We start from the raw sequence: 18,496 nt of genomic DNA, 5'->3' as shown, positions 1-18,496 counted from the left end.
GATTATCTGTGCAGTCGCTGGATAATAGGTGTCTGCGAGTAGGTATATATAAGAAAAATTATATTCGTGAATAATTTCTTAATCGATTTGACATTTCAAATTAAATATTTTTTTTTATAATTTGTAACCAATAGATATAATAAGTGGGACTCATTCTTTAAAAAAAATTTAATGAAGAAGTGTAACGTTAATGAAGCTATGAAGATTCACGTGAGAAATTTGGATTCTTGTGCACAACCAAAAATTTCTCTGATTTTTATTTTGAAATATCTAAAAATACTGTTTGTTTATGTTTGTTATCAGTAGTATCAACGAAATATTTTTTAAACTTAAAATTTACTGATGTAAGAAAATATATTTTGTTAAGTATTTTTTAATGCATTTTTTCTCTCTTTTTTAAATTTGTGATTCATTTTGCGTACTTTACATTCATGTTTCATGGACAACAACAGTATGTTTAAAAATCGATTCGAAAAATATTCGAGTCATGAATAATTTAATAATCGATTCTAAGTTGGATTCCAAAACCGATGAAAAAAATTGGTTGTCTGTAAAGTCGGTTTACGGACGATAGTTTAACGTGAACACGTCATAACAGAACATTCATGAAATGATTGCATACTTTATGAATAAAATTGAATAATTTTTATTTTAATAATAAAATAATAAATAGCCTACTTGAAATTATACTAGTAATCAGATTTTTAAAATGCAATAATAATTAACCTTTATTGCCGAAATTGTTGTAATAAGCAATGAAAACCACATCAACATTTCACTTCACTTTATAAACAGTCGAGTGGAAGAGAGATAGATGCGGCGCAAGCGTACAATGAGCGGAACGGGACACACCGTAATGGAACAATGTGCGTAACGGGACACTTTTCCGTTCGTGCAGCCGGCGTTAATCGATTTATTAGACGTCACGTCAAAAAACAAAACAGTATCTGCAGAAGCCTAATGGATGACATATCCTTGGCCGTAGCCGAGGGGTGGATGGATTGTGAGTGGAAGGGGTAGGGGTGGGGGGGGGGGGAAGTGAATGCTTGCCAAGACAATCGCGTCAGGTCGCAGTTACGTCACCTCGTAGGCCAGACGCGCCGACCTCACCCCTTGTTCCCCCTCGCCACTGGCTCTCGAAATACGACCGGTGGCCCGGCGGAACAACCCCGGAAATTGGGTCAGCCGTGTTTTATTTTAGCGCCATTCTTCCCTCTTCTTCGTCCTCGCCATCTTGTTGACACTCCGACCGCGCCTGCCAGACGCGTTCAGAACTTAAAAGTTAGTATGCCTAAATTATTACGCTTCTACAAGATCGTGTCTTCGCACGTAACTAAAAAATAATAATGCAAATATCTATGATTTTTTAATGTCCCTATCAATTTGACAATTGTTTATAAAATAATTAATAGTTTTGAGAATCCTTAAAGTTAATTTTAAGCAGCGATCCTAGCATTATCACGTGTTGTGCATGTATTCGCGGGGTTTACAGTGTTGCAAATTTTTCTTTGTCACAAAATTATAAATTCTGATTTCCCCAAAACACGGAATAACTACTGTTTCTGTTTGTAACGCCCTTTTTGTAAAAGTAGGTAGTATAGTCTTTCAATTCCGGTACCGATTGATGTGCGACCAAACTAAAAGCGCTAGTTTAAAAAAAAATGCAGTATCTTGTTAGCATCTTGCATCTTTAACCGAAGTCAGACTTCACACGTGGACGATATAGCTCGCTTGTGCACGCAAATAGTCGACAGAGCACGACGTTTCGTGACGTAATAGCACGGTCAACTTGGCACCACAGTTCCGCAAACAGTTTAAACAAAAGGACTTGCAAATAGTAAAAAACTCGAGCCAGGCCAAGATTTTTAAAATGTTGAGTAAACGTGTCAGTTAGTTCATTGCATGAAAGACACGGTAATTAAATATGTGCTTTATTGACACGTTAAACACTTTGCGAGGCTAGGTGGTAAAGATCATTTCAAAATTCGAACAGTCAGTTCAAATTCGTAAATCTTCTAACACTGTTGTTAGGAACAGTTTATTCTGTAGGAGGGGGAAACTAATTCTTAGGGACGACGTTTTACCTTATTTGACGTAGTTGCCTGTCCACCGACAGGTAGGCGGAGTCTCCAGACTATGCCTGTATGGCGTGCAGAAAGTTCGTCACGCAGCGCCGGTGCATAAACACGTCCAGTCACATTACGCCGCCCTTTTCGACTCCGCCTTCGCCGCTGCACTACTCGAGCGCTGGGCTCCGAGTGACGTCATCCTCTTCATTCGCACCGCCAGCGGTCGACCAGTGCAACGAAAAAAAACTTAAACGTAAAACCGAAGCCAATAAAAATCACATGAACCGTAAAAAAGTTATCAATAACAGTATTAAGTACAATATCATTTAGTAATAAAAATGTAAGTGTGGTTTTGTCCTTGCGTGCCGCTTTAACTGCCCAACCCCATAGGGGTTATATGGTTTGGTAACCTACCATCTCCCATCCACGAAGAAGGTTTCGGTTTGGAACTGCAGGGGTTGGGTTTGGAAATATGGGTGTCGAAAGAGGGCTTTGCACCAATGGGAAGTCGGTGAAGCAGCTGGGAATCAAGCACCGAAGTGGCCGATACTGACCAGAATGATCCTGAATGTTATAGAATATTGCAGAATGTTCCAGAATGTTATATAATCTTCCATAAGGTTCGAGAATGCAATAGAATTATCCAGAAAGTTATAGAATTTTACAGATTGTTCGATTATGTTCTAGAATGTTCCGAGATGTTCGAGAATGTTCTAGAATGTCCCAGAAGGTTCTGTAACTTTGAAGGGACTTCCGGTTTCGGTTTGATAGGAGATGGCTGGCTTTGCCCAAGCGAAGCAAGGGTTAACTCCGGCTACTAGAATAAAAAATAGAGATAACTCCACAGTAAATAAATGATCAATGGTAAAAATAGTTTCAACTTTAACAAAGAAAAAAAATCCTTGCATTGGCCAAGGGGACACAACAAACAGTACCAAACTGTAAAAGTCTCGAAGGAAAGCTGATACACTAAAAATCCACGAAGCTTTGCTACCCTAGGTAACTCTCATTAGAGGGTAAACAAGTGCGAAAATTAAGTAGAGGTGAAATTAATCCGAAATTGAATTTTGATGGGCGGTGCCAAACAGTAATTTGGAAACAAAAGTAGACATCTTAAATGAATTCAAACTCTAAGAGCGTGACGTACACCGCCGCCATACACAACGCGATAAACCGTAGCAAAGCAGTAACACACAACCACCAGTTCCTACATGGTTCCTCGAACAGAGCTGCTTGAAGAAGGCCTCGCTTTATAAAACAACGAACATCGCTCTGAGCGTGGCAGCAATGGTGAATGTCCAATAGAAAGTCTTGAATCAATCTTTCACTTTGCAATAATCATTCAAAGAATGTGCATATACCATTAGTAAAGCTTTCGAAAGCTATCCGCAATTTGAGACAAGTTACCTGGCACAGACTATAATTTATATCTCTACATAAGCACGAACTGAGAGAACACATTGCTACGAGGCAGGGCCGTGAGGCAGGCCACTGGGCCTCCTGGCGACCGGGTGGGGTGCGGTCACGTGACACATGTCCTTCCCCGGATTAGAGCGGCCTGGCCCCGCTCCCTCCTTTACCCGCTACACCCCTCCCCCCTTCCGCGGCGCTGGTCCTCGACCCTGAGCCGTCCATCTGGAGGGTTCTGCGGGCTCCCGGAGGCCGCCGCGTGAAGTGGCGTGACTGGGACACCGCTGTTCTGGACGCTTCGGGCTTCGGGTCGACCCTGATGACGCGACACGTCAAAGGCGTGCGAGGCCGTTCCAGAAGGTTGGCAGACGGGTATATAAGCGGCGACGCCAGCCTCCGGGCCAGTGAAGAGGGCGAGAGACCCCCTTGAGAGGGAACGCTGACGAAGAGCGATGGTTACACCGGGACTGTACTGTGTGAGACGGACGACAGAGTGGCGTGAGAAAGAGTGCCGGGACAGAGGTAAGAGGTGAGAGGCGAGCGGTAGAGAGAGCCACTGTAGAGCCGAGCTGCAGTGGGGAGAGTGAACCGTGAACTGAAGCAAAGATTCATTAATTTGTGAACATACATTTTTATTAATAAATAAAACTGCATTTAATAAATATAGCTATCCTTCACGAACCTGTTTTCCTTTCGTAACAATAATATTGTCGTATACACAGGTTGAGTCTGAATTCGAAACCACAAACTACGACTGCAGGTTCATCATGACAAAATCAATTGAAGACACGTATACGATTTATGGTATAGTATGCTTTCCAAGACTGAATAACAGTTTTACAACATATGGGAAAGTTTGCCAGCGTGGCAACCTACCCGGGCACACACGGTGCGCAGAGCTTCAGGAAAAAACCACGCGATTTCAAAACTACTCAAGATATCCGAGTGGGGTCTGCTTACGAAAAGCATTTAAGAGTTCGCTGAGGGCCGAAAAGAACTTTTGATTCTGATTTAAGTTTTTGAATTTAGAAGAGAAAATGGCTAAAACGCGTGTTTTCAGAGTAATTTTTAGGCGTAAAACAACCTGTATAGATTCTTGAAAGCACTTAAGGGACTTGAATTACACCTTTAGGTGTTACGGTCACCGCTCAAATTTCACAGTTATCCTGTGATTACGAGGAGAATGCGCGCCAGTTCAGAGGCGACACCGCGCTAGAAGCACCAGCGAGCGTCGCGCTTATCATCCCGCCTCACCAACACACCTACACCCTTGACGCAACCGCGCTTTTCGGAGGCACGGACTGCGCCCTGGACTCGCTCGTCAAACACGGACGACCGGGCGCGCCTGTGTCCACTGCGCGCGGCGATAATGTCGCGATAAGCCGTGTCACCAGCAGCGCGCGCCCTGGGATGACATCTCGGCCAGTCTGACCGCCGTCCAGTGAAGAAACAGCCTGATCACCGTCCAGTGGCGAGACAGACTGATCACCGTCCAGTGACGAGAGACAGCCTGATCGCCGTCCAGTGACGAGACAGTCTGATCGCCGTCCAGTGACGAGAGACAGCCTGATCGCCGTCCAGTGACGAGACAGCCTGATCGCCGTCACTGGAGTTCGCCGCGCCGCGCCGGTCAGTTGGTCAGGTGATAAATGCGATGCTCGCTGGTGTTTCCAGTACAATGTCGCCTCTAAGCGCAAGCCATAGGACAACTATGACGCCTGAACGCTGACCATACCATTTATATGGCGGATAAATGAAGGCTAAAAAAATTATTTTTAATGCAAGTCCCTTGATTGATTTTAAAATTCTGTACCTGGCATTCCATACCTAAAAATTAATCTGAAAGCAACCTCCAAAAAATTCAATTTAAAATAGAATTATGGAAACAAAACTACTCGTCAAGACCTCCGCGTATTCGTAAACAGACAACACTCGGATATATTGAATAATTTTTAAATCGCGTGAATTTTTTTTCTCTCTCCCGAATCTCTGCACACCGTAGGTTTGCCAGGTAGGCTGCAAACAGGCAGGCTGAAACTTCGGGCGTCTTTGCAATTATTTACAAGCTATTCCTGTGATTTCAACAAGATGAATTCGTATTATTTGTTGTTCTATCACTAACATTTTCAACAGGTATCCACTTAGTTTAATATAATGCGTGTAAAAAGACGCGCAGGTGATGATAACTAGAACCAGTTGGGACTATTTTCCATTTACTTTTGCGGGGCCCCAAATAATTTTGGAAATAGGTTTTTTGGGGGGGGGGGGTTGGGGGGGGGGGGGGGTGTCTGGGAGATTCGAAAGTGCCATCCTCCGGAAAATTTGAAGAATAAACTATTTATAACAACGTTTTTAATCCAAACTTGGACTTAAATTTTCGGCGAATTTTTTGGTAGTCTGATATTATTTCGAAATAAATTATACTCGAGTTAGTTTTATATGAATTTTAATTATCGATTTTATGGTGAAGTCGCATCATCTCATGGGACAATAATATTTTTACTAAAACATTTTACAGTAATAAATCATGAAAATTCGATTGAAATCTAAAAGGTATTGACCAGCAGTATGAATTAAATGCCAATAACTATTGAATACTCCCTTTTTTTTTCTCTCTCTCTCACTCATTAATGTCGGTAATTTTTCACAGAGAACTAGGTGCATTAGGAAAATAAAAATGAAAATGGCTGCCGCGGGGGTCCTGGAAAATAATATTGACAGAACAACAAATGCGAGAGAGATATCGTTGCGTTCTTTAAATGATTCATGCAATTGGGAGTTTTTATTCGATACATTTCCTTTGATACACGCCATTGCAGTTTTGCCCGCCAAGTAAGTAAGTGATTTTTTTTCCTAGCCTAAGTTAATCTAAGTGTGTAAGGGGAGGGTCCAGGTTAGGGGAGGACCTAAGTGTGTCTCAGGCCGAAGCCTATACACTCTGCCATGCAGGGTTTTAAGTTTAACCATGCAGTACAAGGGCGCGTGTATCGTGTGCTTATGTGGGGTTTATTGGCCAGCCATGGCCGCGATTGGCGCCATGGCTGACGGCCCTTTGATTGCCTAGCCTAAAAGCTAGCTAAAGTGACCCAGGTAAAACCTCCATAGACACAGGGAAAACCCTGGGCCGGGTCATGCGGGGATCAAATAAACATGCATTAAAGCAAGCAAGAAAACTACTGGACAAGAGGGAAAAAGGTCCAGGTAAGAAGAGTCGGGCGGGGCAGAAAGAATCAACCATGCAGGGGTTGGGCGCTCGGGCCTTGCGGCCCGCATTATTCATGTTGGGCCCACCTGGGTTATTATATTATTTACCAGGGGCGCATGCGCCCCCCAGGGGCGGGCGACTTCACTCGTCAGCCCAGCCCAGCTGCCCAGGCAGCCACCTGTAAAAAAGAAATGGGGCTGCTGTAAATATCCCCCTCTAAGTACGTGTAACTTCTAAAGCGCGTAAATAGGAACACGCACACATTTACCCCCCCCCCCCCCCAACATTCAAGGAGGAAGGGAGACTTGATGTAAGTTTTTGGACATACGCCATTGCTAAGCACTTTTTTCTGTAGAAGAAAATTAAAAAAAATAGATAAATAAATAAAAATACCCAAAAGACAAAAAACACAAATTCAGCAAAAAATTGCTGTTGTCAACAGGATATAAACACCACAACTGTTGACAACAGCAATTTTTTGCTTAATTTGTGTTTTTTTGTCTTTTGGGTATTTTTATTTATTTATTTTTTAATTTTCTTCTACAGAAAAAGTGCTTAGCAATGGCGTATGTCCAAAAACTTACATCAAGTAATGCACTCCCATTGCACAAATCTTTCAAAGATAATAGGAAGGGAGAGGAAATAAAGGGAGGGGAAGGGGAAGGGGTTAACGGTCGGACACGACACCAAGCGGACCCTGGAATTCAATTTCGGGCGGAGAGCGTGCGAATGGATGCTGCAGGATGGAAACTCATCAAGAGTTACGTCACTCGCCTTCGAGTTCGTTGACTCGAGAAGCGGCGTCGCCTCTGCGCGAGACGAACGGAAAAGCGGAAAATAATAACCTCTTTATTGTTTTCCGTTGAGTAAAGTTTCGTTTCTTGTATTTTTTTTCTTCTTCGAGGCGGATAAAAGTAAATTGACTTTTATTTTTGCAATTTGGTTAAATATTAAAAATAAAAAGTACTCAAAAAAATTGTCATCTTGAGACTTGAGACTTCGGTTGACCGTTTTTTATTTTTTTTTATTAAATTTAAATAACGTAAAATATGAATTATCAAATCCTATGTTACTTACGGCACTAATTATATTTTGAAAAATTATCCTGTATAAATATTTTTATAGTGTTTAAAAGGATTAATTTTAAATCCAGTTTTTAAATTTTGAAAAGATCAAATTAAGTTTAATATTTTATTTTTTACACCTTTAACTTGCTAGTAAACTGTTGATTAAAGTTCTTTTGGTGTTTGTTTTTATTTAGGTTAGTCTAGTTATGGATGTTTTGTTTCACTGTCTTTCTATAAATTTAAAACTTTTCTTTCGTGTGATTAAGTTACGTGGCCTTAACGTCACCACATAACATAAGACTGTAAAATAAAAAAAATACAATCTTCAAAAGGGGGGAAAAAAGAGAGAGAGAGAGAAATTTTACTAAATTTTAAACTTTTTTTCTTTTCTTTTTGAAATCACTTGATCCATAGTTTATCAATCTCATTCTTTAAGAGTCAAAATACGTGAGAATTTTTATATTATTAACAATTAGCTGTTAATGATTTTTAGTTTTATAACTTGTTTTTATATAAAAAGGTATATATATATATATATATATATATATATATATATATATATGTCAGACCTCCGTGACGCAGTTGATTGAAGATCCAACATCGGTGCTAGAAAGGTCTGTGTTCGAATCTCAGATATGGTGTTTTTAATTGTAATACACAAGGTACATTTTTTAAATTGTTGCATACAATAAATCTACCATATAACTCTTTCGTTATTAAAGAGCAAAAAAATGTAGAGCGATTTTGAAATTTTCAAACTGGTGGTATTTTCCTTTAGTGTTCAGACAATTTAAAAAAAATTTGTTTCACAATATACATTAATCGACTCATCAATCAAATATTTGTGTATTTTTCTGTTGAATAAGAAACTATCATGTGATTGATCGTTCGACCTACAGACTACAGACGAATGTTATTACACAGTTGTCCTCGATTGAGAAAAATACTACGATATGTTTCATACGATCGCTTGTTGCATGCTACTGCAGATATGGTAACGAAATATTTGTTTTTGCACTAGAAAAAATTTAGTGATTATTGGACTATAGATAATATTTTATTATAACATTTTATTTATTTACGCTAAATATTTACAAAAACATCCAACTTTGCGTATGAATTTCAGTTAGCTGGAAGATAACTGTGTTCTAAACAAAACCATGTCAAAATCGATAACTGACACATTATTAATTTGGTTTTGAGTTTCCAGACAACTATACAGAAATTTTTTTTGTACTTTTACAAGGAAAATCATTGGAAACTCGTTTGCCAACGACATCGCTCGTAAAACTGCAAGGCAGAGTGTTGTAACATTGCAAAAAGTACAAAACTTTCTTTGCCTTGTAATTTTTCAAGTAATATCATTGGCAGCTGAGTTTTCAAGGGCTGTCCTTATCGAAGTACGTTTGTTTTGCAGTATGTTGGCAAGTTTCGTCTGACACCACCCACCCGAGGTGTTGAATTGTTACGTTTCATCCTTAAAAAATCTCTACCTTAAACCCTAAAAAAAATCCTCCTAGGGGCCCTGCCTACCAGGGCAGGCATAGGTGAGATTCAGAAAAGAAAAAAAAAACACGTGACACCGAGTAGTGTCTGTTTACGATTAACATTTAAGAATACGCTAAGGATGTATGAGAAACTCTTTTTTTCTTTATTCCGGTTTTAAACGGTATTTTTCATGAAGCACCCGGTACAGATTCTTGAAAGCACTCAAGGGACTTGCGTCACACCTTTATCTTCATATCTTCGCCATATTATGTAAGGATCACCACTCATATCTCATAGTTGCCCTATCACTGCGCGACAGTCCACGGCATTGTGCTTAGAAACACCAGCTAGCATAGCGCTTATCATCGCATTTTTCTCCCTAACCTAGTAAAAAATAAGTGTATTTGGGAGGGAAATCTCTAATTGTAAGTTCGTCTCAGGCCAAAGCCTATACGCTCTACTCATGCTAGATTTAAGCCATGCAGGAGAGGTAGCATGCATCACGTGCTTTGTTCGAGAATTGGCCAGCCATGGAAGCGATTGATGTCATGGCTAACTCCCCTATATTAACTGGGCTCAGGTGAAACCTACACAGATACAGGGAAAACCCTGGTCGTGATGCTAAAGTTGGTTCGGATGGTTCAGGCAGACGATTTGGTCGGGGTATAAAGATACGGGGGCGCAGGAAGACTGCCATACTGGAAAACTACCATAGTGGAAGTACTCCGCCTGTCCTCTTCGAAAAAAGCGGGAAAGTACCATAACGGAAAACTGCCATAACGAGACGTACTTGTGCCATATTTTCTTATACACTCCATGGAATGAGTAAAGCAGCATTGCTCTCGAAGTGGTGTATAGAATATTCGGTAGGTAGCGCTGTCAACCCTCTAGCTGTTTCTCAGGTTAACTTTAATGGCCTTCAGATCGCGCTTCTGAGTGTCATAGTTACCATCTCAAATCACAGCATAGATAGCGCACTAGTAGAAACAAATGTTTCCAAAAATGTGTTATAGAGAGCAACACTCTATTCTTATTACGTTTTTAATCTGTTTGATGGAGGCGCCGGAAAAGTACCATAATGGAAAACTGCCATAACTTAAAAGTACAAAGGGGAATTCTGCCAAAATTTCTTATACATTCTACGGGATGAGGAAACTGGCCTTACTCGTAAAATTGTAATGTACCTAGCTTCATATAATTTACAACTTTCCAAACTGGAATAATTAAAATTTTCTTATGTAACGATTTCATTATTATGGTGATATAACACAAAAAAAAAAACTCAGATATTAAGATATTTGAAGTCTACAAAATTAATTTTTAAGATGCTGAAATGCGAGAAAAATATTTTTGTATATTGTAGAAGGCACAGGACAAGCAGCACAGGCGCTCTAGGGGAAACATATGCTCAAAAATAAACAACTAAAATTTAAGTATTTTTATATTAGGAAATGAAAAAGATTACTTTGCTTCAGTTTTAGGTGCCTTACAGCACCTATAAACGAATTATGACACATAAAATAACAAAAAAACACATGACAAACACTGATACATATCAATAACTTTGTGAAAAAACACGAAACAACACAAAACACCGATATATAAAGATTGATAAAGTTCATGTTTACTAATTGGTTACTTTGGTTTTCACAAAAATCTTAAACAGAAACTAAAATGGCGTATACCAAATAAATATGTAGATTACAAAATTTTATAATAAATTTTTGATGAAGATTTTTTTACCAATGAATGTTTCTAGATTATTCAAAAAGAGTTATAACTTTTTACACATTTTATAGTTACTTATGGTTTTAAAAGTGTCACTAATTCTATAATTGCAAATTTGAATTCTTAATCCAAACCGAGATATTATGTCTAAACCAACGAAAATGGTAATAAAATGTATATTAAAAAAAAAGTGCATCTTTGATTGAACATCTAATAAATAGAAAAGGCAAATCAGTTTATATAGGAATGTAGCATATTCAAAATATATTAAATGCCTAAAATATTTAAATATTAATTTAAGAACTTTTTTCTGCATAACTTCAATTATATTCTAATTAAAATTAGTTGATACAGAGAAAGTTATAAATTTAATACGACTTAAAGATCTTCATGTGTTGCTAACAGTATTGTTACGAATGTGAGCAGGGCCGCGGCTCCACGCGGCCACTATCGTCACGCTGCCGCCGCAACGTGAGACGTGCCGCGCGCGCCTGGTAGATTACAAGGGTCGCAATTTCCCCTCCCTACAGCCCTCCACTCCCCGCGTGGAGCTCTGCCTTTGACACGTTATCTGAAACCTGACAACTGCGGAGTTACGAGAGCCGCCGACGCGTGTCTCGAGAATTCTGCAATCGGGTCGGCGCGGAATGACGCGACTGACCCTAGCAGCGCTCGAGACTTCTAGAAGTGGCACCTGGGCCTATATAAGCCCAGGACGCCGGCCTCCGAACAGTTGGAAGTTTTCCCGCGGCGGAGTTTCCGGTGCGATAGTGCCGCGGGTGCGGCGGAGCGGCGAAGTCCCTGGACGAAGGTTCCAGGACGGACAGTGCAGTTGAGTCGCGAGAGTTGCGCGGGTGTGGCGAGAGTCCCGAGCGAAGCGTAGAGCGAATCCTCGGCGAAGGGAAGTGCGACGGCGGCGGCGGAGTCCCGCGACGGAGGTCCACGAGGGGTGCTGCGGCGAGAGTTGCGCCAGAGGTGCGGCCCAGCGAGGTGTGCGGTGTGGGAAAACCAAGTGACTGGGGAGTAAAAATTTTTTAAGTGTAATTGTTTATCAGGCATTTATAGAAGATTATTTGTTAGTTATGTAAATAGTAGCAATCAATAAAACTGTGTAGTAATATCTTTAATTGGGCTATCCATTAACGAACCCAGTAGTTTTCCCACGACGAATTATTATTTCATAATCTACACATTGGTGGGGAAAAAAAAGAAGACACCGCGTTTAATGTCATTACTTACCATGTGGTAATTCTGATTAATTGAACGAGTTTTTTTTACTAAAGATCATACAAAAAATGCTATCGTAATTCAGAGACATTTGTTAATTTGAAATTCGATCTGGACAGCTGGAGACCGGGGATGGTTGTAACACGAGGTAGGTTGTAACAGACGACATAGTTCTATCAGGTCTCAACAGAGTACAGCTGTCTCTACATCAAGCGACGTGCCTGTTCATGAGTCAGTTTATACGAGACTGTCAACGCCCTACACCGGAGAATACGTTCGCCACATCAAATTATTTGATTTTTTTAAAGGTAAGTGAATTACATCCTTCATCGAACTTACGCTCCCGTCTCTTGTGTAATGCAGCAATGTTGATGTTTAAAATACGTTGTCAGATAACGTAATTGTGCTTTACAAATACCTGGCTCTATCTTCCAAATGTTTTGAAAAGTTCTGTTCACACAGGGTTTTATCGGTAATTGTGTCGTGTGGGGCAGGTTGTAACAATGAATTATCTTTGTTACAACCTGCCCCGGCCCCTCTGGTGTAACAATGCAACACACATGATGTTTTTTCGTTGTTTAAAGTTAATTTTAATACATTTTAGTGAATATATTTTTTCAAACAGCATATTTGAAATAAATGTGTGGGAATAAATCAGTTTTATTCTATGTTTAAAATGTTTGAATGATTTTTTTTTTCTATTTGTAGATGAGAAATCCCAAGAGGAAAACTGATCGCGGCAAGGCCACAATTGAAACACTTACACAGGCTGCCCAAGCTTTGTTGCTTTTGTTGCCTAATCCAGAGATGAACACTTCAGTTGACGGGTATTCTAGGCCAATGGCCACTTCACCTAGGTCTGCTTCAGTTATTGTGTCTTCTTTGCCGTCAACACCAGTCAAAGCAGTCTACATCATCTGGTTCTGAAGTGATAACATCAAACGTAAATTTTCTCCTGAAATAGTGCTACCATTTCCTAAATCGGGAACAAGGAAGAGGATTAAGCGTAAGAGGATTAAGCGTAAGAGTGCTGTGTTAACAGATACTCCTGAGAAGCAAGCTATCGAAAATTAATACAAGAAAAGAAACATTTCCAAGAACGAACACATAGAAAAGAAGAGTAAAGTTACTGCAAGAGCACACTTGAAAAAAAGAATAACGAAGGATATTCAAATAACTTCATCTGAAGAGGAAGATTATGACGAAGCTTGTTTGTGTTTAGTCTGCATAGAACCATTTTCAAAAAGCAAACCTGGGGAGGAGTGGGTAAAATGTTTGGACTGCAAGCAATGGGCTCATTTTTAATGTGCGAAAAAGTCCAAGCGGTATATATGTCTCAACTGCATATCAGATGGAATATCCGAGTAAGAAGTGCCTAGTAAAATTTTTGCAGAAGCATTATTATTTAATTTTTTACTCTGTTTCCATTGTATTATTTTATTTAGCTATATTTGTATTTTCTTTGATTTATTTAAAGTGAAATCCCGTTAGTTTATAATTGAAATATACCTTGTGTATTATTAATATATATGCATCAGACAGAGAAAGTGTTTTTCTGACGAATTATGTAAATATTAAAATTCTGTTTTATAGGGTAGGCCTAAATTTTGAAATGTTTTTGTTAAATACAGATTTTTTTATGTATTTTAAACAAATATTTACTTGGTGTGTATTTTGAACATTATCCTTTTGTTTAGATACTATCCATGTTACTTTTCATGTAGTCTACAACCTTTATTGATTAAAATTCACTGTCTTAATGTGCTGTTACAACCAACCCCAAGTACTGTTACAATCAACCCCGCAGTGGGGATGAATGTAACATTCTGCCTTCACATAGTTTTCACAAAATTTTTGTAAGTTGTATCACTTAAGATACTTTTTATCTGCTATCAATCGTAAATAACATTACCGGCTTTCTATTTCCATGACTTGTTTGTCTAAAACTCAAAAAACTTTGTAGTTATTTGTCATCAAAGTTGAAATGTTACAACCATCACCGGTCTCCCCTAATATCTTGCTGAATAGTTTCACAGACATATTTCCCAATTATTATTTTTTTTCATCAGCATCTTTTCTTGATCAGTTCTGATTACAGTTGGAATATCATTTATTAAATATTAATACCATGAGATTGCATTTGCAAATGACTGAAAAGAGAGTATTTGTAAGATTTTTAAAACATATATACCACGCATTGCTTAACGAGATCTAAAATTGTTAATTTTTTAATCATAAGATTGTGTTAGAAGGAATCAAAGGCTTTGTTCATGTTGAAATAAATACAATATTTTTTTATGTCTGGATGTTATACTGGTACACATAGATACACATCTTATATATAATAAGATTTTTGTCGAAAACTTCTAAAATACTACATAACAAAGGTATTGGTAAATAGTATTTCACTGACAATAATACTTCAAGAAATAAATGGTTGAACACACATCATCGGTATACACTCACTGACTGATACACACTTAATTCAAATATTTTATGTGCAAAAGCAACATTTTTTTAATTGTTTTGAATTTTTGTTTGAGCTTTATTTATAACATGGTGGAATAATAATGCTACAGTTACTAAAAGCTAAAACGCTACAAAACTAAAACAAAAAATATCTTTGCAAAACTCCGTTCCCCCGGAGAAACCCCCAGAATGGCCACCGCATGGGGAGCCCAAGAAAAGAAACGGGCTCCCCATTTGGAAGCCACCTGGAAGGTTTTTTTCTGTTCCACCCACCGTTTCTTTGGTAGCCTGACTTGTTACAAGGGATTGTATTCCTACCAGAGAAAATGCCACCATTTAGTCTGGGCAATCCGCCTTGGAGAACCCGGGGCGCGAACCCGGGTCCTACAAGTCACAAGGCAGGCGCTCTACCCCAGAACCAGAGTGGTAGAGCGGATACTTGCAGTCTTCTTAACACTGACATGATGTTATTCCACGAGTTTACTGTAGTAACAGTTAACCTCGGTAACGAACAAATTTATGTGTTATTATGTTGTTCGTTCATGAATTATATAATTTTATAACAGTGAAATATAATTTGTATAACTAGTCTGGCAATTTTTAGTTGATTTCCTGCAAACAAACTTACAGTCCCGCTGTACAATAATTATATAGAAATATAGACCAGTAAAAACATAGGTAAGAGATTGCACTGTCGATGGTAAAGTTATTTTGAAATAAATGTTAGATATTAAAAGAATGTGTTTGGTTAAAATATGTGTTACAAACATGAAGTTGTATGAAAATTTTATTTATTTGGTTTTAAAGCCACAGAAAAGTTAACTTTTTTTATTTAACCCTGCTTAACTTGCGCTGCTAATACTGTAAAGCTATTCAAACAAATGTTTGCAAATAACTAAATATTGGCGGTACTGGGGCAACACACAGCACAATTGATAACACTATTATGAAGTGATACAGTTATTTTCATGTTAATGTACAAAGTAACAAATATGTAATTTTACATGTATATTTCTGTTCCATTTACAAAGAAAATTTACGGTACACAACGGCAAACAGAATAACTCAACGATGAAACTTAACAGATAAAAATTGAAAAAAACAACGGCTATACAGAGACGCACAGGTGAACCCAGCGATGTGAATAAACAGTGATGACATCACAGACAAACACCGTAAGCAACAGTTGAGCGAAAAAACAGATATTTTGAAAACCACAACGATGATAGCGCAGACTAACACAGTATATGATTCCTAAGAGAACATTTGCCTTCTTAAGGCACAAACAGACTGAGGTTTGTCATGACATACACATACAGTTTAATGAGTAATGGCAAATGTCCGAAACTACATCTTGAATTAATTTACCTATTATTTAAAATGTTTTTTGTCAGTTTAAATTTTATTTAATGAACTACACAGAATTTATTGAAATTCACATAGATACTGACTTTCTTTAAACAGAAATTTGTTTTGTTTGTTTTATGTGTATACATATTTGTTTACACTTCTGTTAACAAGGCACATGTATAAGTGCAGAGAAACTTACTCAAAAGAGGAACCTGTTTCTGTAAAGATAAGTGTCAAGAGCATAGTAAAAAAAAAAGTGGGGAGTAAGGTTGTCAGATTTATTTAGACAAAGAATTTTAGGTTAGGAAAAAAATTATGTTCAGTGTAGCTCACTACTCAGACGTGATAGCGCGGTGATTCGTGTGTTTGTGTATAGAGAACCGACAACACTGGGCAGTAGGTACAGATTGTTGGTTCACAAAAAAAAATTATGTTGATATTATACCTTCGATATATCATATCACAAGCCAATGTTAAATAAAATTTTCGTCGAATATTAATTGAAATGAATAGTAAGCTACCATTTAGTGTCTGTTTTAAATTAAAATTTATAGTGTGTAGTCATTGTCTCGTTTTTAATGTTTTTATTATTTTAAACTATTACACTAAAAGCGACTTGCTGACATAGAAGTTTCATGTGAAACCAACGGCCGTGAGTCTCGATACAGCCCCACCGAGTTTTTCTTCTGATTCCTGAAATAATTCTAGATTATTGGCAGGATGCTTCCTTTCTGTAGATCATGGCTAATTCCTGTCACATTGTCGCTCTACTGTGGCGTTGTGTTTGGCCGTCTGCATTGACCTCGCTAATAATCTTTTCACGGATAACAGATAACAGACATAATTTACTCACGTCGTTCGAGTATTAGGACTATGTATGGTTACGTTTTAACTTATGGTAGTTTTCCGTTGCCCCCAGGGCGGAATTATTCAATTATGGTAGTCTTCCAGTATGGCAGTCTTCCGTTGCCCCCCGTCAAAACAGGAGTAATAGAGCCATAATTAAAAACTTACATATTTATTTAAATATCGTGTTTATAAGTATACAGTGCTAACATTTTGTTATATCCGAATGGGGAAATAAGCTCTCACCTCTAAGATTAAAGCAACGTATTGCAATACTCAAAAATGCAAAAATACGCGTTAAGTTATACATTTTCAAATCCAATTCGCATTGGGAACGATATTAACTATAACATATGTCAAATTCTTACTTCGACACATCTCAAGGACATAAAAAAATTAATTTAGTAATTCAAATATTAAACTATATTGTGTCACGTAAAATTAAATGTTATTCAATTTTAATTAAACTAAGCTTAATAATATATTTTTGCTTACCCCTCTTCCTCGCTGTCAATATTACTCTCTTTTCTTTCATATCTCGTTCGCAGCTTTCGCGTGTTTGTTTCATTTCCGGGGATGAGAAACTCGAGGTTTTCCCGGAATTTGTTTACCCATTAATACTTTGATATTGAAAAAAAAAAATATCCTGGATAAGCATTTTAACACATAAACTAAAATTGCATTTATTTCCACAAACTTAACTTTAATTCTTCCTGGTTTTGCTCACACTGTCCCTTGAACCTTCACAACTCTTTTTTTTTCTTGTGTGACAATCTTCAAGGTCAGAGACTAGCCTAATGCCAGAGGGTTGGGAGACAGTTCCACGCGTCCTAAAGGCAGTGCGTGCAAATGGTGCAATACAGTACAGTCCAAGAGAAGAGCGTGGAAGGCAACTGAAATGTAACAAATTCAATGTTGCAAAACTGGATATTTTGTTAGATGTTGAAAATAACATTAAAATAAATAAATTAAATAAATTAAAATTTATTTTATTGTACAGATTAGTTTTCAAACCACAAAGTAGGTAACAAAATCTGAAAATTTTCCATTGAGAGTTTAATGGTGGTTTTGACCAAAGTATTAATGCCTTATTTAAGCGATACGTATGACCACAACACACATTCGGCATTTGATTTATCGATTTCATAATAAGTTATTTTGTTGTACGGATGGTACAGATCACATAAAATACAATTCCTTTTTTTTTTGGGGGGGGGGGGGGATTGGCACAAAAACGCCCTAAATTATCAAGTTTGAAGTTAAATATTTTGAAAATTATGCTTCTTAAACAGCATTAATGCCATAATTTTAAAGTATTAATGCATAACTCTTTGTCATCGAAAAATGAAATAAAAAATCTGTGATATGTGGCCTCAATTAAAACAAGATTCTAATTTAAATGTAAAAAAAAAAAACATTAAAATTATTTATTTTTTGTTACATGAACACGTATTTGTAATGTTAAGGAACAATTTAACTAATAAGAAAAACATTATCTCAGCACTTTTAATTGCGTTGGTGCTTGTAGCGCGGCATCTAGCGCAAGGCTGGTCTTCTCGTCGTACTTAAAACGACATTGAAATTTGAAATTTAACCATAACATTAGATGGCGGAGAAATGAAGATAACGGTGTAATG

At 38.0% G+C, this 18,496-nt stretch overlaps 1 protein-coding gene across 1 annotated transcript in view; it reads left to right on the top strand.

Annotated features, from left to right (window-relative positions):
- The window catches only part of LOC134536465 (uncharacterized), a 117,983-nt gene that overhangs the window by 98,920 nt on the left and 567 nt on the right, over nucleotides 1–18,496 (top strand). The window lies entirely within an intron of this gene.

The sequence above is a fragment of the Bacillus rossius genome, chromosome 11, assembly GCF_032445375.1.
Source record: "Bacillus rossius redtenbacheri isolate Brsri chromosome 11, Brsri_v3, whole genome shotgun sequence".
NCBI classification, from domain to species: domain Eukaryota; kingdom Metazoa; phylum Arthropoda; class Insecta; order Phasmatodea; family Bacillidae; genus Bacillus; species Bacillus rossius.
This window is presented reverse-complemented; position numbering and strand designations above follow the sequence as displayed.